This window comes from Poecile atricapillus, chromosome 26 (genome assembly GCF_030490865.1).
Source record: "Poecile atricapillus isolate bPoeAtr1 chromosome 26, bPoeAtr1.hap1, whole genome shotgun sequence".
Lineage (NCBI taxonomy): Eukaryota > Metazoa > Chordata > Aves > Passeriformes > Paridae > Poecile > Poecile atricapillus.
The window spans coordinates 2,271,437-2,295,722 of record NC_081274.1 but is presented as its reverse complement, the minus strand read 5'-3'; the positions used below and the strand labels follow the sequence as shown (position 1 = coordinate 2,295,722).

Below are 24,286 nucleotides of genomic sequence, written 5' to 3'. Positions count from 1 at the left end.
TCACTCGTGGCTCTGGCGCGCGCTGATTGGGCAGAGCGGGGACAAGCCCGGCCCCGCTGGCGCCCCCAGGGCGGCCGTGGGGCAGGAGAGCCGCCATTGCCGGAGCGTCTGTGCGGGCCCGGCAGCGGCGGCAGCAGCGGCCGGAGCCCGGTGAGGCGGCGGCGGAGCTCGGAGGCGGCCCCGGCCATCGCAGGTGGGAGCCGCGCTCGGTTCTGCGGGGGCTCGGGGCTCGCTGCGGGCCCGGGAGGGGGCGGCAGGGGGCTGTGGCGGGTGGCTTGTGCCGTGGCCGGCCCGTGTTGGCCCTGGGCTGAGGGCGCTGCGGGAGCGGCTGCCCGCGGTCTCCTTGCCGCTGGGGCCTCGGCAGGAGGCGGTGGCGGAGCAGCGCTGGCTCGTCCCGCTTCGTGTCGGGAGGCCGGAGGTGGCTGCGCTGTGCCCGGGGCTGGGCGGGAAAATTCCCGGCGCCAGAGGTTTGTGTGGCCCAAGGAGCCAGAGGAGTGGTGTGCGAGTGACTTTATTGCTGCCCAAAGGGAGAGGCCATGGGCCATTTGCCGTGCGCTCTCTCCAGTTGTTGGAGGACGCGGCCTCGTTTTTGTCCTGATTTTCCCGGCCGCATGTCCCTGTCCCTTTGCCCAACACTGGCGGAGGTGCTTGGAAGGTTCAGCCTTCCCGATCCGCCTGCTGCATGTCCTTTTTGTATAACATCCGATATTCCTGGCTCTGTGAAGTGTTTGTTCTTCTGGAAGTTCAGGAATGTGTTGGGACTTGGTCTGAGCAGCAGTCCTTGACAATTAGTAACATTTTCTGTAACTGATGGTTTCTCCCATTGTTGCCTTATGTACAAGTCCCTGGCCCTATCTCCAAGCAGATTCACTCATTGCCTGTGTTTTTTCTTCCTGGGTGTTCTTTGGTTCTGGGATTGCTCTCAGTGCCCTCATTCTCTGTCCTTTTGTAGCCGTTTGTGGCTCAGGAGGCCTGGCTGCCACCTGCATCCCCTTGCTCAGCTGCTGAATGAGCTGCACTCAGCAAGGTGTGGTGCATGGTAAAAAGATGAGAGTTGCTGTAGCACATGAGAGGAGAAACAGCATTTGTTTAACCCATGGTCTGCCAGGGAAGCACAAAACCGTGTCCCATTCCCATCCTTTCCACGTTTGGAGAAGTACATGAGCTGCTTTTTTATTTCCTTTTTAATCTGTTTTACTACTTTTCCATTGCTGTCTATTTGCCAAGAGTAGTTGGAGTTACTTAACTTTTCCACAAACTCTGCCTCGATTTTCTGCTAATAGATAATGTGATCCCATCCCATGGTGAAATGTTGTGTTCCTCATCTGAGTGGATTGGTTGGAGGGAAGGTCAGGAGCTGGAGCTGTGTGGTTGGTTATTATTTCAATGACATCCTGTAATCTAATTATGCCATTGAAATGATAAATGGTTTCTCTGGTACCTGATATGAATTCGTCAGGGTTCCCAGGGTCTGGTCCATGGTGTTGCAGGATTTGTTCTGGTGATCGTTCGTCTTTTCCCCATTTTTGGGTGCTCCCTCCGGATATGCGAAATAAAAAGAGCTCTATAACTCGCAGAGTAGTTATAAGAGTAGGTATGAATTTATTCAGCACTGAGATGCATGGGGGATATCTCCTCCGAAAAGCATGCACACCTTTTTGATTTGGTTTTCTCTTTTTTTCTTTTACAGACTAGGTTTACAAGATACGCCTAGTACATATTCATTTTTTAACTCTGCTTGTCCTCGCTTCATATTACAATTAACTCCATGCCCCTTTCATTCCTCTGGCCACCTTTTGGAACTTGAAATCTGTTCTTTCCGGCTTAGGGTCTGAAGAATCTCCTTTATCTTGTGGTGCCTTTGTCTTTGCATCTTGTTTGTGTATTCTGGCTCCTTATCTTATCTTGCAGTCTGACTCTTTTCTTGTTCTTGTGGATCAGAGTGTCAGGGTATGGTTTTTGTCCAACCCCCCTTTTAGTCAAGCATTTCTTTGTGTTTATTTCCTACTTTTTAATTTCTGTTTCCCTCCAGCCAGGGCTGCATCAATTGTCAGCTTTTCTCTCATTAAATCATCACATACTTGGATTCCCAACTGATTTCCCTGAACTTGTGGTAGCAAATAAACCCCAGTGGTCTGATACACCCTATATAACATAGACAGTGACAGCACATGTTGGAGTGGGGACAGGGATGATTCCCCCCCACTTGTTTTAATTAAGTTTTCACAACATTCTCCATTTTCTGTTTTCCTTTGCAGCTTAACCAATTTGTGTTGCAGAGTCAGATATCCTCACAATGGGCTGTGCCTTTATCTGTGCAAATTCCATCTGTGCAAGCAGGCAGAGCTTGGGCTGAGGGACAGAGGGAATTATTCCAATTCCTCCTGCAGGCAGGAAGCCCCTGGGCCATTGTGCAGGCTTTGTCCCAGGAGTGTTAATTTGCATTTCTAAAGCTCCTCTCCTGACTGCCTGGAACAAAGCTTCTCTTCCAGGGCAGCTGTGGGTGATTCAAGTGTTCTCCCCAATTCCCTGCTGGTGCCTTTGGTCCTTTTCTTTTTGTGACAAAAAATATTCTATTAATGGTTTACGAGTTAAAGGGTCACCTTTAAAGCTCTTCTAGTTTTCAAAATGCAGCTTAAAGGTGAACATAAGATAACCCATACCATCATTTTGCCATCACTACGAACCACACACAAACATAAAAAGAAAAATTACAAAGCAATCAAGTGTTTTCTTTTTCTTCTGCTAAAATTAAAAAGTGATTCTCACAACATTATCCCAAACAGAACGAACAATATAGAAGTAGAATTATTATGAAAAATTATTCTAACATTGTCATCTTTTCACTGAAACTGTGAAAAGCAAAACCTCTTTAACAGTGTCTTTAGAGAAATAAGGTGTTACTTGATTCTGGTCAGGATGTGCAACAGGAATAATTTCATGCACACATAGGCTGGGTGTGCAGAGAAAATCATTCCATGACACATGAGTTTGACTAAATTTTTCCAAAACTTTATACAGTCTGACCCCATAGAAATCCTTTGGTTTAATGTTCATTGGTTTGAAGGTGTGGAGTTGTTAGGATTTGGTTTCCTGTTGCAGCCGGATTTCTGTGCCTGTGATGTGAATTAGGTGGGCACTCCTGGATTTCCTGCTCAGCCTTTTCCAGACCAGGTGTCTCCAGCTGTGCCTGGGGCAGTGTCTGGGGTGGATGCTGGTTGATGTTTGCTGCTGGGTGTTGATGTTTTGTTGATGGTCGTTATCTTGGTTGGAATCTTTTGGGCTATTCCCAGTCTGTTGAGATGTATATTTCATCTCTGCTGAGTGGTGGAACATCCCTTAAAAGACACCTTTAAATTTCCTTTCCCCAAGGCAAATGCAAACCAAGTCCCTTTAGAGAAATAAGATTTGAAGCCATTTTAAAGTTGGTCTATTTTGGCAGCAGCTAATCCCAGGCAGGGCAGAGTGTGAGTGGAATTGAGAGGCAGAGTGGAATTGTCCCGGTGCCTTCCCCAGCAGCTGTGGCGAGGGCAGGCACAGAAAGGGCTGAAGCTGCAAGAGTGAGAGCAAGGATTGTCCCGCAGTGGCTGGAGATGGCAAAGGAGGGTGGCCAGGCCGAGGATTTGAGCAGAGGATCTGTGGGCAGGCCCAGGGGCTTCCCCCGCTGGGGAGCCCTGGCTGCTGCTGCGTTGCCTTCAGTGCAGGCTCAGGGGTGGCCTGTTTAATATTCCCTTCCAATTCAGATTTCTGAGTCTGGAAGAGCCATGGCTGGGGCATCAATCATTTTATTTTTTTCATTTTGTTAAGTTTTTTTCTCTTTCTTATGTCCACCCCGTAACATTGAGAATATCTGGGAGTAAAAAAGTCACACAGTGTTGTGGCTAGAAGAGAGAATCCTCAATCCAGCTCCTGCAATTCCCTGTTAATGATAAGAATAATTCCATCTCCATTTTAGTCCTGGGAAATGTTATTTCTGAGATTCCCTGGACCCTCTCAGGGTCAATATACCACAAGCCTTCAGTCAAAATAGTTCCCAAATATTTAACTATTTTCTCTACCATTTGCCCTTTTCCTTCAGATACTCAAAGCTGTTTTTTGCCTTAAAATGAAGCCATTTCACAGAGGCTTCCTCTACCTCTTCTCCTTGTCCTCCTGACTGGAGCAAGCCATCCACATCCTGCATTAAGCCAGTCCCTGGGGGTGAGGTCAATTCCTTTGATATTTCCTGCAAGGCTTGCCCCAATCAGGCCGGTGCTTCCGTGCATCCCTGCAGAAGGACCATCCATGTCTTGAGCATTTTCCCTTCTACCTCTTGTTGCCAGCCCAAGGCAGAATTGTGTTTGCATCCTCTGGAAGTGGGCAGATCCCCAGAAAGCATCTTTTGCATCAAGTTCTGAATGGCAGCAGTGTGAGGAGGGCACCTGGTTGAGGATGGTGTAAGGATCTGAGAGTGTGGGGTGCCTCGGTTTCATCATCTCATTTCTTCTTCTTGGGTCCTGCAGCATTCTGTGGATTCCATTGGATTTCTTGTTTGGCAGGATAGGAGCATTCTAGGGAGCCATCCCTGGCTCCCCAAGCCGTGCCTTGAGCAGGACTCCCAGACAGGCTGTGAGCCCTTCCTTCCCTCCCTTGGAACAGGGGATTGCTTTTCGACACCTCTTGTCCTGGTTGCTTCAGGGAAATTTGGAGAGGCTCCATATCTAATTTTGCCAATTTCCCTGGGGCTGCCCACACTTGTGGGTTCACTTCAGCCTAGGCTCTGCCAGACATTTGACACAGAGGTACAACAGAACCAGCCTCTGTATCCCCTTTTGCAACATTAATTTGTACTCCAAATTTAGCCATCAAATCCCTTCCCAGTAAATTACAATCACAATTGTGAGCAAATAAAAATTCCTGCATTTTAAACCCATCCCCCACATCTGCTCATAGTGGCTGAATAAAACACACCTGCTCATCTTTTCCACTTAGTGTTTTAATAATTATAATATTCCCTAGCACCTTTAGGTGTAGGATTCCGAGTGGATGGAGAGGCCCCTGTGTCCATCAGGAAAGGTCTCCTCTGGATCCAGAGCCACCCTGGATGTTCCCAAGGGCTGCAGTGTGGTGGGTCCCTGGTGGAATGGGAGCTGTGACAGCGCTAAGAATCTGTGTCCATCAAGGGCTGGACTTGCTGGTGCTGAGGGTGCTCCTGTCTGTGCTTGCAGTGTCCTTGTGCCCTGCAGCTGGAAGGCTGATTCCTTGCCAGGGGCTGTTTGGGTGGGCTGTCCCCTGGCCAGGAGGGCAATGCCTGTGCCAGGTGCTTGTGGCCGAGGGTGTCCCCTGGGTGCTGGGGCCCCCTTGGGCCCTGGGCTTGATCCCTCAGGGGCTGTAGGAACTGTGCCATGGCCTTTGCCTTCAGCTTGGCCTTTTGCTCATCCCTTGCTGCATTCAGCTGCTGAGCCTTTGTGAGCAAGTGCTGCAGGGGCTTCTTGTGGCCCTGCTGCAGCCCCCCTCAGTGCGTGTGGGTGCTCATCCTGTGGCAGCTGCTGAGCTTTCTGCAAAATCCTTCCTTTCTCCAGGGACCCAGCACAAAATGCTTAAAAGATCATCTGGATCCTTGCAGGTCTAATCCCCATTTCTGAGCTGTTCCTTCCTGGTGCTGGCTGTGCTGAGGCTCCCCTCCCCAGCCCGTATCCCAGAGCCGGTCCCTGTCCTGCCGCAGTGTCCAAAGGCGGCCCCCCCGGCGGGCAGGGCCGGCAGCTCCACGGGGCCGGGCAGCGGCCGGGGCGTCCCGCAGCCTCCTGGGGGCCGGGGGCCACTGCCGGCCCTGCCCGGGGGGTGCTGGGGTCAGGCAGCGCCCGGCGCTGAGCCCCGGCTGCCCCACAGCCCCGGCCCGGCCCCACAGCTCCCCACAGGCCCCCAGCCCGTGCTCCCAGTGCCGCAGCTCTGCGCCCGCTCCTGCCGCTCCCAGCTCAGAGAAACCCCCTGAAATCCTCACCTCCTTCTTTTCCTGTCCTGGAAAACTGGGATACAAAGGATCTGGGTCAGCTGGCAAATTCTGAGGAGAAGACCCTTCTGAAAATCATTCCAATCCTCAGTATTTTTTTCTATTCCTCTTCTTTTCCATCATCACTTTTTCTTACCCCATAGATTGCTCCTGCTGCTTCTTGCCTTAAGCACATTCCTGCACACTCCCCTTCAGCCAATCCCTTCCCAGTACACCAACACCATACATCCCCTCTTGTCTAAATCCCTTCTGGACTTCCCTTACTGCCTTGCTGGGTGTCCATGTCCTTAATTCCCTCTGGGAGAATGTGCAAACAACCTCCACATGCTCCCAAGGGACCCTTGAGAGATATTTTGGGATCCTCATCCCTTTGGCTGGGACCCCATTGTGGCTTTCCCTTTTGTCCCCTCCCTGGGTGCCCTGCCATGTTTACTCCCCGAAGATGCCACTGTAGTCACTGCTGAGATTTTCAGTGCTCTCTCCCTGCCGACTCTTGAGAGCCCCCCTGATCCGTCCCTCGTCTGTCTCCTGCTCGCTCTCGGGTACCCAATCAATCCCCGGTGCCGCCGCCAGCCGAGGGAGCCGATCCCCCAAACTGGGTGAGGCACCTTCAGCTGCACTCAGTGCCCGCCGGCCCGGACGGTGGAAGGAATTGCGGAGGAGCCCCAAGGTGTGTGGAAAAATTGACATCCCCAGAGGTTTCTGTCCACAAGGAAGACAGAGGAGTCCTGTAACAGTAATTTTATTCATAAAAAAGGATGAGGCCATGGGACATTTCTAATGAGATTTCTCCTGTCGTTGGAGGACACAGCCTCCTTTTCATCCTAATTTTCTTGGTCACATCTCCCTCTCCCCATTGGTTGATGTACTGTAATGGTACAGACTTCCCAATGCACCTCCTACACACCCCCTTAATATGCACCCCACTTTTGTATAGCTAAGGATATTGATGGCTGCGTTAAGTGTTTGTTGTTCTTCTGGAAGTTGATGAATTTAGCAGGACCTTGGCTGAGCAGCAGTCTGTGTCATCAATTAATAACATTTTGTGCAGCTGATGGCTCCTCCTGTCACTTCCTTATGTCCACGTCCCTGGCCCTATGTGCAGTGAGGTTGACGGGATCAGTTTGTAAAGAGCCTTTGTTGTTGTTCCTTTGCTGGGGTTCCCCCGTTTTGGGGCCATCCCCCCTGGAGCAGGGTGTCCCCCCTTGGTGCAGGCGCAGGGCTCAGGCAGGGCTGAGGCAATCAGAGCGCGCGGCGCTGATGACTCATCAGTGTCCAGGCAGAGCCGCAGCTGCCAGCGTTCCCCAGCTGGAGCCCAGCTGCGCCCCTCCCCCCCGGGCCTTGGCGCCCCCCTTGAGGGGAATTTGGGGAGGTGGGAGGGGGGAGCGCCAAGGCCGGGCCCCCCCGCGCTGTGGTGGCGGGAGCGGCTGCAGTGGGGAGCGAGTGCGGGCGGAAGCGGCCGAGAGCCCAGCGCTGCCCCAGGCCGAGCTGGCCCAGCTCCATCCGTGCCCCTGCGGTGGGATGCTGTGGGACTGGGGGGGAAGAGGGAGGCGGCAGTGGGTGCTGGGCCTGGGGGCTGGAGGAGAAGGGAAGGAGAAGCAGGGCTGAAGAGCAAAATGATCAAAATATGCACCTAGTAGGAGAAGGTGGGATTGTGCAGGAGGAGAAATAATAGGAGGAGTGGAGTGTGAGGAAGAGTAGGGCCACAAGAGGAGGAGGAGCAGGAAGAGGAAGCAGCACAAGGTTCCACCCTCTGTGTGTGTGCAGTCCCAGGAGCGTTGCCCTGCCCACAGTCAGCAGGGGACTGGGGAGGGGGATCCGCAGTTTTCACAGGTCTGAATCTTGGTGGTTCTTAGCTTTATTGGGCTAAATGTTGGTGCTTTGTCTTTTTGCAGGGGTTGAATCTATCTCTTTTGCAGGGGGTTTTGCCTGAATTTGGTGTTTGGGTAGTTTTTCATCTTTGTTTTGATGTTTGGAGGATGTTTGGGCTGAATCTTGGTGTTTTGGTTTGTTACAGACACAAGATGCCCAGTGACTTTCTGAGATGACCTTGGGCAAGGAGGAACCCGCAGCCCAAAGCACCCTCCTCTCTTTTTTTCCTCCTAACCAGGAATTTTCATTCCCAAACTCGGTCCAAATGGAAGAGGAGGAGGAAAAGCCCCGGAGATGCCGCACAAGGAGGGGCTGCAAACCCAGCCCAGGGAGCTGCGAGGAGGAAAGATCCCCCCAGTGCCAGGAACACGGCCAGAGATCCAGCCGGAGCTCAGAGCTGGGGGAGAAGCCCCACAAGTGCTTGGAATGTGGGAAGGGCTTCAGAAAGAGCTCCCACCTGATCCAGCACCAGAGGATCCACACTGGGGAAAAGCCCTACGAGTGTGGGGAATGTGGGAAGAGCTTCAGCCGGAGCTCCAACCTTTGGAAACACCAGATGATTCACACTGGGGAACGGCCCTATGAGTGTGGGAAATGTGGAAAGAGCTTCGGAACTATCTCTAACCTGATGACACACCAGGTGATCCACACAGGGGAACGGCCCTACACCTGCTTGGAATGTGGGAAGAGCTTTGGTCAGAGCTCCAACCTGAGGGCACACCAGCGCATCCACACTGGGGAGAGGCCCTACGAGTGTCCCCAGTGTGGGAAGAGCTTCTCACAGAGATCTACCTTGACCCAACACCAACGGAGGCACCAGTAAGGGAAGCCCTGCGAGTGCCCCGAGTGCGGGAAGAGCTTCGTGCGCTGCTCCAGCTCCATCCCCCATGGGAGGATCGGCGTTGGATGATCCCCAGTGACCCCCGTTGGGCAGAGCCCTGGTGATCCGTGGTCCTGGTGATCCGTGTTGGGAAGACACCTGGCTGGGAGGCTCCACATCTTCCTGGCTCCCTGTGGGCACCTGGATGAACACAGGGGAATGAAAATCCAACAGGATACAGAATGACAATGGGAATTGTTGACTTTCAATCCTCCAGAACCTTTTGCCCCTGCTTCAGGAGCTGTGTGGGCAGAGAAAAGGGGGTGACACCGGGCTTGGGGGGCCCGAGGGGAGCACACACGCTCTGTGGGGGGAGGACACCACCCCCAGGACCCCCCCTCACCTTCCTGCACAGGAAGAAGCCGAGCCCCAGTGCCAGGAAGACGAAGCCCAACACGGAAACTCCAATCCCCCTCGGCATCTTGCTGTGGGCAGCGTTTCACGGCATCCCTGCGGCATCTGCAGGGATCAGGACTCCCAAAACCTCTCACAGACGTCCCAAGCCCCTCCAAGGACCCTCCCAGTCTCTCCCAGCCCACCCAGGACCCTCTGAAACCTCCTTTGGAGTCATTAATTTTAAACAATTAGGTATTTTAATAAAATTAGAGATCTTAGCTAGAGGCAGGCCTTGCTGGAATTAGTTAATGATTAAGTGAGAAGCAGGATTTGAGATAATGAATCTTGGACTCAGGTAAAAAATTACTTGTCACTGTATGTTTGTTCAGCTGTGCTTATAATGAGAAGAGAAACTGATAAACGGGTTCAGGAAGATCACAGACCTTACATCTGGAAACCCATTTCAAAGTCACAAGGGAGGAAACTGGAGTTGTACCGAATGTCATTTGTAATGTCAACCATTGTAAAGGTAGAAAGGTGAGAGTGAGGAAGAGCGGTTTTCCTTCATCTCTTGATGACCCCTCCTCACCAAAACAACCCCCCTCTTCAAATTATGGAGCCAACCACAAAGGCATAATGACATTTTAAATTCATTACCATGAATTTTAATCCGAAGTGGAGCATGGGAAGTGTTAGCATTATGCATATGTATTAGTATTAATATGTATTAGTATTTTGGATATTTAAGACTTTTTTAAATAAATAGACACTGCAATCTTTTGTCAACTTGCAGTGAGTATTAAGGGGATGACTCCCAAACTCACCCAGTGCTGTGATTAAACATCCACTTTGTAACTTTAAACTGTTGGAGAGGTTTTTGTCCATTAACAGATTGATGTTGATACTGGATCAATATTGCTATTTTGGTAAATCACTGCCAGTCTCTTCCCAGCCTCCCCAGGACCCACCAAAGCCCCTCCTGTTCCTCTCAGGATCCCACAGCCCCCTTCCAATTTCTCCCCACTGCCCCAGGACCCCCAAACCCTCTCCCAGTCTCTTCCCAGCCCCACCAGGACTCATCAAGACTCTTCCCAGTCTCTTCCCAGCACAACCAACCTCATTCCCAATCTCCTTCCAGCTCCTCTAGGCTCACTCAAATACCTCCCAGTGACACCCAGCACCCCCAAACTCCCTCCCAGTGTTCACCAGGACCCCCAGAACCCCATCCCACCCTCCCCAACATCCTTTAAACCCTTTCCCTGCCATCCTAAGCACCTCAATCCCTTCCCCAGTTTAAACCAGGCCATCTCAAACTCCCTCCCAGTTCCTCCCAGCACACCCCAATCCCCCTCTGGGCCCCCCCAGTGCCTCCCCCGCTGCCCCCGGCGCTGTGGGGGCCGGGCCGTGCCCCAGTGCCGGCTCAGGGGGTGCTCCAGGCTGACGTGCTCCACCTGGCAGCTGGAGCTGAGCCCGCATTGCCGGGGGCGGTTTCCAGCAGCACCAGGAGCTGCTGGCTCCAGTCCCCGCTGGGGAGCACGGCAGTGGCCAGCACGTGGCCCGAGAGCTGCTGCTGGCCCTGGGAGCAGCTCAGCTGGATGTGGGCAGGGGAGAAATCCATCAGGGAGCAGAGCAGGCGGCCGGGGCCGGGCTGGGAGCTCCAGGGCACCAGCGAGATGGACACGCCGGGGACATTGGGAGAAAACGGTGACAGACTGGGATCAGCTTGGGGGCAACTGGGAGAGATGGGTGAGGAGTGGTGTGGCATTGGGAGGGACTGGGAATGGACTGGGAGGGACTGGGGTGGCACTGAAAGAGATGAGAGCAGATACTGGGACACTGGAAGAGAATGTGGAGGTCTGGGAGTGAAGTGAGAATGAACTCGGAATAGAATGGGAATGGGCTAAAAAGTAATGGGAGTGACTCTGGGGCCTCTGGGCGGGACTGTGGTGGGACTGGGAAGGACTGTGGTGGGACTGGGAAGGACTGTGGTGGCACTGGGCGGGACTGTGGTGGCACTGGGCGGGACTGTGGTGGCACTGGGCGGGACTGTGGTGGCACTGGTTGGGACTGGGAATGAAGTGCGCGGCACTGGGAGGCCGAGTCCAGTGCGGGGCTCTCGGCTCTGTGGATCTGCCCGGCAGCTGATGAGTCATCAGAGAGACGCGCTCTGATTGGCTGAGGGGCGAGGGGATCCACGAGAGGCGAGATGGACCAGGGGGGCATTTGGGGTGACGGGGATGGACTGGGAGAGCCACGGGAGCCACTAGGAGGTCTCAGAGATGGGCACAAGGAAGGCTGAGGGCTCTGGGGTGATTCCCAGGGAGGTTTGGAGGGACCTCTCCCTGCCCTTGTCCCGACCCACGAGGACTTGGATTTGGTTCAGTTCAGTGGAATTCATGGTGATTTGGGGAGAGCTGGAGCAAAGCAGCTGGAAAGCACAGTGGGCTTGACAAGGACTGAACCAGGGCAGGAGTTGGGGCTGTCTCGAGTGAGCTCTCACAATGTGAATCTTCATGGGTACTTTCTAAGGGAATTTTGTTGAATTTTTACATTGATTATTGAAAAGCAGAGTCACAACTGGAGCTCCACTTTCAGCTTGAAATGAGGGGATGGAACGTGGGCACTGAGAATTCCGTAACCTCAAATTGTTCCTTGATACTGGACACTTTAGCTTTGGCAATCGGAAGCCCTTCAGCAGCAATGTCTCTGCCACCCCCTGGTTTCTGGCTCAGACCCAGCTCGCAGCTTGGACAAGGTCTGGGCTTTGTCCTCTTGAGCTTCAGGAGCCTCCCGGGAAGCACCAGCCCTCCCCAGCCCACCCTTGGTAGGACTTTTTCTTTTCTCTCTCCTGACGATTTTATCCCCAAAACTGCCGTGGGAACGTTGTATCCAAGCACATCCTCCAGCGCTGCACTTTCCTCCTGTGAATTCCCTGTGCAGGGAATGTGTCTGTGCTTTTCCCTGCTCTGTTCACTGACAAACAAACCTGAGCCCGTGGGACTGTCAGAGCTCCTTCATGCAATGAAATCAGGTTGTGTTGATCATGGCATGTTCTGGAGGAGCTTTTCTTGGTGTGTCTTGTGCTGCTGGAAATGACACAAGAGCCAGGAGGGAACAGAAGCTGCTGCTGCCCGTTGGCTCAGGGCCAGGGAACCAAGTTGTGCTCCCGTGCAGTTGGGCCCTGCTGGAAGCAGAGCCGCCTTTCCCTTGAGCAGCTCAAGCTTGTGACAGCTCCAAACAGGAAACCTCAGCAGAAAACTCTTCCTCCAAACTCAGCTGCTTTCCCTCCTGCAGCTGTTTGGGAAAGAGCCTCAAAGCACAGACTCTGCTGGGAGCCATTGGTGCATTTCCTCCCTCCCGGCAGCAGCAGCAGCTCCTGAGCCCTTCACGGGCTCCTGTCCCTTCACAAACCCTTCAGCTCCCTTTGAACTCTCAGCAGTCACTAACATATGCATTTCTTTCATATTTTAGCTGCATTTAAACTTCTTTCTTCTCCTTTCTCTCTTTTTAATCTCCTCTTTATCTCCTTTAATCCCGTCAGCACCAGTAGGATGGGGATGGAGTCTTGGGGTGGGTGTGGGATGAACTGAGGATCCAGCAGAGAAGGGCAAGGCAGAGGGGAGAGGACTCAGCCAACCCTTCTCCTGCTCTCTCCTCCCCCAGGGTGCAGCTAAAGCAAGTCAGACTGGAAAGGATCCCACAAATGCTGTGTTCTCCTCCCTCTGAGCTTGGCTGGGGATCCTCAGCTTCAGCCTGGTGCAGTGCCTTAGATTGGATAATTTGAGTTTTTGGTTAATGCACTAAATAATGTGGTGGGTTTAGCGCTGGCTGAAATCTCCAGGGCACTTACTCATTTCTCACTGTGAGATATGGATTAGGAGAAGGGCAAAACAGGCTTAAAAGTTAAAAGGATTAAAGAAACTTTATTAACAGGACTACAAGAATGAGATACGAGAATAAAACTTTCAGAACGCCCTTCTTCTCCTGAATAACTTTTGTGGTTTTTTTTTTTTTTTTAACTGACAGCATAGAGATAGAACTTGGGATGTTTAAACAGTATTCATTACACAAGAGTTTTTTATTAGTTTTTGTAGGGAGAGGAGTCTTTTCTTATCCTATCATGGAGACCTTTTTACAAGAAACAGGTTTTTTGTGGTTTTTTATTTTTACAAAGAGTAGCCATCTGGGAAAAAATTTTTCTATCGTGACATTTTTCTCATTTTTACAGCCCTCCTAGAGGTGTGTCTATGGGTTATGAATTCATGGGGTGTTATTTTAAGGATGAGTTGTTTGAAGGAAAATGTTTTCTTCTTCTGTTTTTGTGATCATCTTTGGAAACAGAAGGTTTCTTCTTCTCTCCCTGGAGGGAAAGGGCATTTTATTGTTTTTAGTTATTTTTCTGTTCAAACTTTTTATGGGATTACAGTTACTTTAACATTTGTTTGGTTTCATTAATGGATGCTTTTCCTTACATTCATAATTTGTATACTTTATTTTTTTATACTTTTTTTTCATTAATTAAAGGAGATGTTTTAGTATATCATTGTTTATTTCTATGGCTTTACTATAATAATATTTTAGTTTCAGTTGCCATTTTTTCATTTCTTTTCCATCTAAGGTTTGTCTTTTTTGTTTACTGACTTTGATGTTTTAATGTTGGGTTTTTTTGCATGTTGTTACTCTGTCCTTTTCTGTCCCTGGAGAGATGAACAAGGTTTGTAGGTCTCATCTCTGTATTGAAAGGGTTAATATCTTGCCCAGTGTTATAGATACATTTTATATTGTTGGCTTTTCGCAAATATTAAAATGAATGTTATGTGTATAAGAATGAGAAATTTTGTTGTATTAATATAGTTTTCTTTTTTTCTGTTATTGATGAAATTTAGAAATAGTAGTATAATACATATATGTTAGGTTATGGCATAGTATTAAAATAAAAACTGCTTTTGTTTGTATAACCCAAAGACTGAGGAAAAATAGCTAGAGAACTCCTGCATTTGTAAACTATCTTATCCAGATGAAGACAGCAGTGACCAGAGGTCTGAGGAGGAGGAATTTATTGCATTCCTGGTATCAGAGAATGTAAATCTCAATGGTGCCAAGAAGATTGATCTATTGGGAAGGGGGCAAGAGAAAACTAAACAGAAGAACACCAAAGAGCCTAAGAAGAATGTATGAATATGTATGAGAAATTATGGATATGTAGTAGGGTTCTGTTTTTAAGGGACAATCCTTTGTTAGTAAGGTGTGCTCTCTTAGCTGAATGCAGAGACACCCGGCCGTATCTGTATACTTTACTTTATTTTTTTCTCCTAATTGTTTTTTTATTAAACTTTTAAATTCTATAAAAATTATGTGAACCTCGTTTTTCACAATTGGGGGCTCTTTGTCCAGGATAAACACCTCGCCTCTGAAGAGCACCGAGGGATCCTGAGTGGGAAAAAGCGCGCACCCTGCTGAGTTCAGCGGACCCCGCTCCGTTTCCCCTGGTGTGAGTCAGCAGTGGCTGCAGGTAAATACCCCGAGGACAAGAAGGAGAAGAAATAAAGCAAAGGAAAGGGAAAAGGCTCCCTAAACCGCGGTATTTGCTCCATAATTCTTGTGCATGAAGACCCAAAGAAGAAAACGGATTGTAAGTAATCTTTGGGGGAGCGGAAAGCGGGGGGTTGCAAAATATCCCCGGGGTCACTGGGACTGGGTCTCAGGGGAGGGGTGAGCCCCTCGGGAAAGGGAGCCGAGGGTTTTCCTGGCACAATCCACTGGGAAAACGGGATAAAAGCGGGGATCCCCAACACAGTGCTGGATTGAGGGGTACAGCCAAGAGCATCCGGGGTTAACAGTGCTGGATTGAGGGGTACAGCCAAGAGCATCCGGGGTTAACAGTGCTGGATTGAGGGGTACAGCAAAGAAACCTAAAACATCCAAGGCCTTATAATACCCATGGGAAGATATCAGTAACTTGAAAATAAAACGTATTTTATTGTTGTTTAGCTTTGAGTAAAAATGAGTAAGAGTGAATAAAATAGACATGAGTGAATGTGAGTAAATAAATGTGCAATTGTTATTTTAAATAGTTGATTTTGGTTTGTTCGGAAGGAAGTGGACTGTATTAAGTTGTGTTGTGGTGAGCGGTTAAGGACTGGTGTGAGGCTATCAGAGAGCTCTTTCTAAAGCCAGATGTGCAAGTAGAATGCAGAGTGGTGCTGGTGTTAGTCGCAATTAAAGGGGAATGGGGGGGGGGGCACCCTGTAGTTATAGCTTTTGTTTTGTTAAGCCCCAAGACAATTTTTTTGTGAGATTGTGAGTAAGCATTTGTGATAGTGAGCTGTTTTGGTTTTTTTCTGGTTTAAAGTGTAAGATTTCAGGAAGAGCAGAGAAGAGACAAAGAAATAAAAAGAGCGGGTGGAAATGGAGGAAGGAAAATGTTGTTGAATCTATGTTTAATTTTATTTTATTTTGGGGGGGGGAAGTTTATTGTGTTGTATGGTATTGTATAATATTGTATTGTTAAGAAAAAGGGTTTTCAGTGCCTGGGAAGAGGTGGGGAAGAAGGTAGTGTTTGGGTTGGTAGAAATAAATTGATTAAAAAAAAAAAAAATGGGGCAGAAAACCAGTAAGTCGGGTTTGGGGAAAAACAAAGGTAAAAAGAAATTGCTAGAAGAAATACCCCAAGATAGCCCTTTGGGAGTTATGTTAGCTAATTGGGATATTACCCCAAGTACAAGGGAAAAGGATAGAGTAAAGATGATTAATTTTTGCATGATTGAATGGGCAAACAAGGAAGTAAGATCTGACCACGTTTGTTGGCCTAGATATGGTTCTTTTGAAACTTGGATTTGTCAGGCCTTAAACGTGTTTGTAAATTCAAAAGAACCGTTTAATGCAGAGGAGAAAGAATATGCAGCATGCTGGATGGGGGACACAAACTCTGAGAGAGTAAAAATTCTAGAAATATCAGAAATCTCAAAGATAAAACAAGAAGAAAAAAAGAAAGAGAAAAGCTGGGACCCTTTAGAAGTGTTCCCCCCTCCTCTCCTGCTTGGCCCCCGCCTGCTGCAGATGTCCCGCTGGGGGTCCCGCCTGCCCCGGCTGCAGCCGCGTGGCTCGCACTGGGCACCCCGCCGGCCCTGCCGGGGGTTCCATCTGCCCCAGCCCCGGCTGCTGTGCCCGCACTGGGCACCCCCGCTGTCCCATCCTCAGTCACTTTTCCCGCAGCTGCCCCGGCCATCCCGGCCCCGGTGGCTGTGTCCGTGCCGGCTGCGCTGGGCACCGCTGCTCCTGCCCCAGCAGACACCTGCAGACTGTCCACGCCCCGCTTTGGTTTCTGCCGAGAGACTCCGCTCTCTCGGTGGTTCCGGTACCAATTCCTGCCTACGGTCCCCCTTGGAGGACTCAGCGGCGGGACGGATCCCTGCCTTCACCATCCCATCAACCTCTGCCATGGACGCAGCGGTCCTAAAGAATTTCTCCCGTAACGGAGAGGTACCATACCAAAATACAAGAAGCTTAGTTCAAAAGAAGGTTTCCCCTGACTCCTCCCCAAAACAATACAGAAAGGCTACTAGTTTATTCCCATTACGAGAAGTCCCAATGGGAGGGGGAAATATGGGATTTGTAAATGCCCCTTTGACTTCCTCAGAAGTCAGAGATTTTAAAAAAAGAGCTAAAAGGATTTGAAGTCAAAACTAACCTAGCCTTTCTTGTTTAACTAATTTGAACTCACAGAAAGAGATTAGCTCCTATGTTTACTGTTAAATTTTGTTTGATGTGATGTTTTCACTTTCCCTGTGTTGCTAAGAAATCCCTTTCAGGTACTACTGATAACTAAGGCAGCGAAGCTGCAATCTGGACCAAAGAGTAAAGTTGGATTCACACCAATAAGATCGGACTATAACACCGAAACCGAGTGATACCAAATGGACTCTTGAACAGAGACCGGCGGTAGTGAACTGAAACAATCCAAATGATCCAAGGGATGAGCTAAGAATTACGCCTAACTGGGAAGTAAGAGCAAGCCTGTATCAGTAATTTCAAGTCCTGCCTGGACAAGTTCTGGGACACCTTCGATATCCACCTTGGTGGGGGGGAAAATTCCCACCCCAAACAGGAGGACTGGGGCTGTTTTGGTCGGGAAATCCTCATCTATTTTTGCTTTTGCCTGTGATGTGTATAAAGGAGGGGAGAAAATCACAACTTCCATCAGTGCCACATCATATACCTTGTCTAAATCATCCCAGTATGAGACATGCTAGCTGGATTAAATATAAGTACTTAAATTAGAGAAAAATAAGTATTGTAGTTCACAAAGTTAAGCCTCTCATTGCAGAAAGTGCTGTGTACCAAATCTATTAAGAATAACTTAAATGATAACTTTCGCTTTACAGATGGGAGATTACTAGTGCCTGTTGGGTGGGAAATACCTAAGAAACAGTGAGAAACTACTGTTAAAAGGTGTCAAAAAGGATTTACTGAGAAATTAAAAAAGAGGAAGTGCCAAAAGCTATTTGCCTGGAAACTGACAAAAAGGAGTTGAGAAGGAAATAGAGGGCAAGACCGGCTTGGCCGCTGTAGTCGCCACCAAGAAGATACAATACACCTGCTATGGGTAGCAACCCCATAGGCATGGGAGGTGGGAATACAAGCCAAACCAGACCTCTGTTACTCCTTTTTTTGCACTCATTTTTTGTCTTTTCTCTTTTGGAATACCAGCAAACACGAGCCATAAATGCTACCAAAAGCTGTATATGCAAAGACATCGAGGTTCCTTTTTTGTCACTCATACCCGTATCAACAGTCACTGTTATAACCCATCCAAACTAGGTAACTGTATGCATAATGGGAAAAAATATTGGGTTACAGAAAATTTGGGAGCAAGTGGTAATAGGTTAGGAAGTGAATGTCCAAAAGGGGAGAGATGGATTTGTTTTACATATGTTATTGAGAGCAAAACCCAAGATTTAGAAAAAGAACAACTGATAAGCAAAAAGGCAAAACCAGCACAGCAATCTAATCCTGTGTCAGTTTCACTTCAAGATTTGTATACAAAACTAGAACAACAATTAGAAAAATAAATAGATATCTCAAGACTGGGAAAAAAACAGTTTGTGGAGTTGGGAGAGAGAATCAGTAAGGAACTTAACATCACTAACTGTTGGGTATGTGGAGGGGCTTTGACATCAGAAGAATGGCCACGGAAAGGCAGCAGCTTAGGTCCAACTGAACTCCTAAAATGGAACCAGACAATTACAAAGAGAGAAAACCGTCCTGAAGGGTGGATTTTAAGCTCAACAGTGATAGGAGAAGAATGTCTCTGGCGCACGGGGAGGAATTTCCTTAATGAAGTAGGAAATACTCCCTGTAAGAGATATAAAGTTAGTAATGGAACTTCCACATGGTGGATCCCAGATGAACCAACTTGGTACTGGGCTCCCAGAAAAACAAAGGAAGGAGATTGCAAATATAATAATGAAACTAAACTGTTTCAATGTAAGAATAAAGGCAAGAATCCTTACTTTAGTATACCTGAAATCTCCAGACTCTGGGACAACTTAAATCAACAGAAAATTGATTTTTGGAAAGCACCAGATGGCTTATTTTGGATATGTGGAAAAAGAGCATACCCAAAACTCCCCCCACGATGGAAAGGGAGTTGTACTTTGGGAATTATACAGCCAGGATTTTTTCTTCTGCCAGGACCAAATGGAGACAAACTAGGAGTGCCAGTATATGAGGACCTAAAAAGAAGCAAAAGGGAGGAGATTGGAGGATTTCAAAAATGGGGAGATGAGAAATGGCCCCCTGAGCACATATTGGAAACCTATGGGCCAGCCACCTGGGCACAAGATGGGAGTTGGGGATACCGAACCCCAATTTATACTAAATCGCATCATAAGACTCCAGGCAGTTGTAGAAGTAATAACAAATAAAACTGCTCGGGTAATAGAATTAATATCCACTCAGCAACGTCAAGCCAGAGCTGCAATATATCAGAATAGGTTGGCTTTAGACTATTTGTTAGCTGAAGAAGGAGGTGTTTGTGGGAAATTTAATACATCAGATTGTTGTTTAAAAATAGATGACAATGGGGATGCCATTCTAGATATAGTCAATGATATCAGAAAAACAGCACATGTACCAGTTCAAAAATGGGACCCAATGCTAAAAAGCAGTTGGTGGGATAATCTATTGGAAATAGAATGGTGGAAAAAGTCAGGCTTCTTCCTTTTGTGTCCTACAACTGGCTTGATATTTCTTCCTCGTTTAATCCCCTGCTTTATTCAGCTAATCACCAGAGTAGTTCAGAGTATGCAAGTGATAACAATGCCTATAGATCCAAAATTGACTACATCTAGAGTGGCACAAAAAATTATGGTGTTAAAGACACAGAACAACATAGAAGATCCTCTTGAAGAAGCAAGATTAATTTGGGAAAAAAACAAGCGAATAATGAAGGCTAAAGGACAAGAAATATTGCTCAAGCCAAATGATTCATTAAAAGAAAAAAGGGGGATATTGTTATAAATACATATCATATTATTGGCTTTTCGCAAGTATTATAATGAATATTATATGTATAAGATTGGAAAATTTAGCTGTAATAATATAGTCTTCTTTATTTCTGTTATTAATGAAACTTAGAAATAGTGGTATAATACATGTATGTTAAGCTATGACATAGCATTAAAACAAAAACTACTTTTGTTTGTGTAACCCAAAGACTGAAAAAGATAGCTGGAGATCTTTTTTTCTTTTATAAACTATCTTATCCAGATGAAGACAGCAGTGACCAGAACTCTGGGGGGGAGGAATTTATTGCATTTCTGGTATCAGGGAATGTAAATCTCGATGATGCCAAGAAGGGGCAATAGATCTCGATGATCTATTGAGAAGGGGGCAAGAGAAAACTAAACAGAAGAACACCAAAGATCCTAAGAAGAATGTATGAATATGTATGAGAATTTATGGATATGTAGTAGGATTCTGTTTTTAAGGGACAATCCTTTGTTAGTAAGGTGTGCTCTCTTAGCTGAATGCAGAGACACCCGGCCGTATCTGTATACTTTACTTTATTTTTTTCTCCTAATTGTTTTTTTATTAAACTTTTAAATTCTATAAAAATTATGTGAACCTCGTTTTTCACAGGATGTTATACAAAAAGGACATGCAGTAGGCGGATCGGGAAGGCTGAACCTTCCAAGCACCTCCGCCAGTGTTGGGCAAAGGGACAGGGACATGCGGCCGGGAAAATCAGGACAAAAACGAGGCCGCGTCCTCCAACAAGTGGAGAGAGCGCACGGCAAATGGCCCATGGCCTCTCCCTTTGGGCAGCAATAAAGTCACTCGCACACCACTCCTCTGGCTCCTTGGGCCACACAAACCTCTGGCGCCGGGAATTTTCCCGGCCAGCCCCGGGCACAGCGCAGCCACCTCCGGCCTCCCGACACGAAGCGGGACGAGCCAGCGCTGCTCCGCCACCGCCTCCTGCCGAGGCCCCAGCGGCAAGGAGACCGCGGGCAGCCGCTCCCGCAGCGCCCTCAGCCCAGGGCCAACACGGGCCGGCCACGGCACAAGCCACCCGCCACAGCCCCCTGCCGCCCCCTCCCGGGCCCGCAGCGAGCCCCGAGCCCCCGCAGAACCGAGCGCGGCTCCCACCTGCGATGGCCGGGGCCGCCTCCGAGCTCCGCCGCCGCCTCACCGGGCTCCGGCCGCTGCTGCCGCCGCTGCCGGGCCCGCACAGACGCTCCGGCAATGGCGGCTCTCCTGCCCCACGGCCGCCCTGGGGGCGCCAGCGGGGCCGGGCTTGTCCCCGCTCTGCCCAATCAGCGCGCGCCAGAGCCACGAGTGACGGCAGAAGCAGCCAATCGCAGCCAGCGGCGGGCTCTGCACACGGCACGGCCTCGCCTGCCTTCGGCTGAGCTCCGCCATTTCTCGTTAGCCTGGGCTGAGGAGTGGCCCCGGCGCTGGGCCCGGCCCGGGCAGGAGGCCAAGGAAGCGCCGCTGCGCTGAAGCGCCGGGAGCTCGGGGTGCCCGGGAGCTGAGGGCGCTGCGAGCTGGGGGTGAGTCCGGGATGGAGCAGGGCTGTGCCGGAGCGAGGCCAAAACTCTGTGACTCTGCTTCCTGCCCTGGGCGGGGAGCAAAACACACAAGGAAAGGCTCGGGGGTCTGGATGAGGGTGGGGACAGTTCAATCTTTGTTCACGGGCACAGCACACCTGACTTGGGGAAATTAATTGAATTTATTATCAAACATGTCAGAACAAGAAAATGAGAAGCCAAGTAATTCCTCCGGAAATCCATCTTCCCCCCGCTCTCCCTCCTTCCCGGGCTTAACTTTGTGCCCCTCTCCGTCCCCCTCCCCGCCCAGAGGCACAGGGATGGGGGTCACAGTCAGGTCATGTCAGTGCCTCCCCCTGAGGGACAGGAATCCTTGTCCTGCTGCAGCCTGGGGTCCCTGCCAGGGGCCAGAGTCCCTCAGGACCAGGCTGCTCCAGCGGGGATCGCCAGGGGGATCCCCGAGTCCGGCCAGGAGCCACTTCCATGGCTCTGCAGGGGCTTCCCCCGGGCTCGGGGCCTCTCTCAGGCACCCCCTGCTCCGGCCCGGCCTCATTGCCCCCCTCACCCCCCCATGCAGCGAGTGCCTGGGCAGGGAGATCCACAATCTTCACGGGGCTGAATCTTGGTGTTTCTGAGTGTTATTGGGCTGAATGTTGGAGTTTTGTTTTTTTGTGGGGGCTGAATCTTTCTATCTTGGGGGGGATATCAGATTTTTGGTGTTTTGGAAGTTTTTGATCTGTCTTGATGTTTGGAGGATATTTTGGGCTGAATCTTGGTGTCCTGGAGGTCCTTCCAGACACTAGATGCCCAATGACTTCCTGAGATGAACTTGGGAAAGGAGAAACCCTCAGCCCAAGGCTTTTTCCTTTCTTTTTTTCCCCCAAACCAGGATTTTTCATTCCCAAGCTGTGGTCAGATGGAGGAGGAGGAGGAAAAGCCCTGGAGATCTCACACAAGGAGAGGCTGCAAACCCAGCCCAGGGAGCTGTGAGGAGGAAAGATCGTCCCTGTGCCGGGAAGGTGGTCGGAGATCCAGCCGGAGCTCAGAGCAGGGGGAGAAGCCTCACAAGTGTTTGGAATGTGGGAAAGATTTCAGCCACAGCTCCAGCCTGCTCCGGCACCAGGTGATCCACACTAGGGAAAAGCTCTACGAGTGTGGGGAATGTGGGAAGAGCTTCAGCCAGAGCTCCAACCTGAGGGCACACCAGGTGATCCACAGTGGGGAAAGACCCTATGAGTGTGGGAAATGTGGGAAGAGCTTCAGAGATACCTCTGACCTGATGAAACACCAGGTGATCCACACAGGGGAACGGCCCTACACCTGCTTGGAATGTGGGAAGAGCTTTGGGTGGAGTTCCAATCTGAGGAAACACCAGCGCATCCACACCAGGGAGAGGCCCTACGAGTGTCCCGAGTGTGGGAAGAGTTTTCGGACCAGCTCCCATGTCCTCCTACACGAGCGGATTCACACAGAGGAGAGGCCCTTCCGCTGCCCCGACTGCGGGAAGGGCTTCAAGCACAGTTCCCACCTCACTGTCACCAGCGCATCCACAGTGGGGAGAGGCCCTACGAGTGTCCCCAGTGTGGGAAGAGCTTCTCCAGGGGCTATCACTTGACCCAACACCAACGGAGGCACCAGTAAGGGAAGCCCTGCGAGTGCCCCGAGTGCGGGAAGAGCTTCGTGCGCTGCTCCAGCTCCATCCCCCATGGGAGGATGGGCGTTGGATGATCCCCAGTGACCCCGTTGGGCAGAGCCCTGGTGATCGGTGGTCCTGGTGATCCGTGTTGGGAAGACACCTGGCTGGGAGGCTCCACATCTTCCTGGCTCCCTGTGGGCACCTGGATGAACACCGGGGCAGGAACATCCATTGGGACACAGACCAACAATGGGAATTCATTGTGGGGAGCAGATTTGTTGACTTTCAATCCCAGAAAATCTTTTGCATTCAATCCTATCTTCTGGTGGCATCAAGGAATACTGAATGGTCTTGGAGGTCTTTTCCAACCTCACTAAATGCACAATTTTGATTTCCTATTGCCCAAGGGTGTCTTCCACAGCCAAATGGTGATGAAGTGGGGCAAAGATCAAGGTTTTGGAGACAGTGGGGTGGAAACCCCTCCAAAAAAGCTTCTTCCCTCCCACTCAGTCACAGGAATGCTCAGCCAGCACAAAGAAATCCTTTTGTTTTGGCCTTGATTTGCTTATCATTTCTCTTCTTTCCTTTAAAATATCTAATTTTGGGGTAAAAATAAAGACACTGAATTAAGACACAGGTGAGAACACTGAGGGACATAGACATGGTGGGCCACAGACATGGGGAGTGACATGGTGAGACATGGACAGGGATGGGGATGTGGCCATTCATGGGGACATGGGGAGACACTGGCACAGATGGAGACGTGGGGGACATTGCCAGGGATGAAAACATGGTGGGGACACAGCCATGGGTGAGGACATGGTGGGCCATGGCCAGTGATATGTGGGGACATGGCTGTGGCCGCTGCCATGGGGGGAACTTGCAGGGGCTGTGGGGGATGCTGGGTTTGAGGGAGTTGAGGGTTCCTGGCAGGGACTTGGGGCTTGCTGAGGGCTTTGGGGAGCCCAGGCCGAGTGGCTGCGACTGCGCTGGGAGCCCCTGGCAGAGGTTCTGGGGCAGCTGCTCAAGGACCCCCTTGCCTGGAGCCCCAGCCGGGCATTGGGCTCCTGGAAGGGAATGAAGGTCCTTGTGCCCAGGAGGGAAATCCCAGCACCTCCAGGGTGTGGGGGGCAGCTGAGAGGCCACAGCAGGGAGGGGAAAGCCAGACAGAGCTGTCCCCCTCCAGAACTGCACCCCAAAAATCCCCAAACTCAGGACTTGCTCCCAGGAAAAAGGTGCCAGCATCTGCTTGAATTGAGTGAAAGGGGGGATAAGAGAGGTGGGGTGGTGGATTGGTTGGCAGTGGGGCAGGGGTGGAGGAGCAGGGGAAAAGAGGGGCATGGGAGCCCCATATTGGGTTTGGATGAGTCTCGCTCCTCCTTCTTCATCCCGCCTCCTTCTCTTCTCTGGCCGTTTTCCTCTTCCTCCATCTCTTCTGTTCACCCCCGGCCCAGTGCCCACCCTTGGACCCCCTTTTTTCCAATTCCTTCACGCCCCACGGGAGGAGCCAGGATAGAGCC

General features: G+C 50.1%; 2 pseudogenes; one reads left to right on the top strand and one right to left on the bottom strand.

Moving 5' to 3' along the window:
• LOC131588506 (zinc finger protein 850-like) overlaps positions 1 to 24,286 on the bottom strand; it is a 398,523-nt pseudogene that overhangs the window by 117,805 nt on the left and 256,432 nt on the right.
• LOC131588548 (zinc finger protein 239-like) lies at positions 4,158 to 22,855 on the top strand (annotated as a pseudogene).